Source organism: Gigantopelta aegis, unplaced genomic scaffold (genome assembly GCF_016097555.1).
Source record: "Gigantopelta aegis isolate Gae_Host unplaced genomic scaffold, Gae_host_genome ctg11098_pilon_pilon, whole genome shotgun sequence".
Classification (NCBI taxonomy): Eukaryota; Metazoa; Mollusca; class Gastropoda; order Neomphalida; family Peltospiridae; genus Gigantopelta; species Gigantopelta aegis.
This window is the reverse complement of record NW_024532577.1, coordinates 1,385-2,337: the sequence shown is the minus strand read 5'-3', so window position 1 is coordinate 2,337 and position 953 is coordinate 1,385. Positions and strand designations below refer to the sequence as shown.

General features: G+C 58.2%; 1 non-coding gene across 1 annotated transcript; it reads right to left on the bottom strand.

The window, feature by feature from the left end:
- Positions 1-431: 431 nt before the first annotated feature.
- LOC121390957 lies at positions 432-583 on the bottom strand. The gene has a single exon (XR_005960314.1). It is a non-coding gene; the product is annotated as a 5.8S ribosomal RNA (ribosomal RNA).
- Positions 584-953: the final 370 nt, after the last annotated feature.

The window sequence follows — 953 nt, the reverse complement described above, 5'->3', positions numbered from 1 at the left end:
GTCCCGCTTCACTCGCAAGGGGCGTTACTGGAGGGAGACGGTACCTTGTGTAGTTTAATCTTTTCCTCCGCTTAGTGATATGGCGTAAATTTGAACACGTTCGCGGTAGTCTCGTCTGAACGTGAGGTCGGATTTAAAAGGATGGACAATCGAATTTGCGTTCGTTAGTTGGTGGGGCCTGCTGACGTGCCGACGCCCTCTCTCCCAGTCTTTTTTTTTTTTTTGACTTTTTGCTTTTTTCCCTTCCGTTTCCTTGTCCCCACGGGCACGAGAAGAGGAGCGCGGCGGGTAGGCCGCGCGGCAGCGTCGGGACGTGCACGCTGTCTGCACTTGAGGCGACCGAGGACTTGCCTTGGACGAGCCCAGTGCGCCGGGCGACCGATCTCTCGATCCGAACCGGCGATTGCTGTTCAGCCGACCCTCAGATCAGCCGACCCTCAGGCGTGGCCCCGGGACTGACCCGAGGCCGCAATGTGCTTTTCAAGGTATCGATGCTCAATGTGTCCTGCAATTCACATTATTTCACGCAGCTGGCTGCGGCTCTTCATCGACTCACGAGCCGAGTGATCCACCGCCCAGAGTTGGTCATCATCTCAATGGGTTTTTTGTTTTTGTTTGTAAACTTTGATTTTTTTGGTTCGATTCGTTTCTACTTATTTTCTTTTCTGTTTTTGGGGGGGGCGAGACGACACGGACGTGCGGTGCGTGCGTGCGTGCGTGCGTGCGTGCGGGGCGTCCCCTGCCACAAGCCCACCCCCACCACCGCCTGCGGTGAGGTTCGTGGCGGTAGATCGTTAGACCGTACGCTAGTGGACGAACAAGCTTCCCCCCGAGGCCCTGCGACGGCCGCCTCGAGCCAGGTACCCCGCCGGTGAAAAAGAAATGCGGGACGTCGGGGGCAGAACCGAGAGGGGCGGCCACCGCGCCCATCGTACTCTCGGGGCCCCCACCCA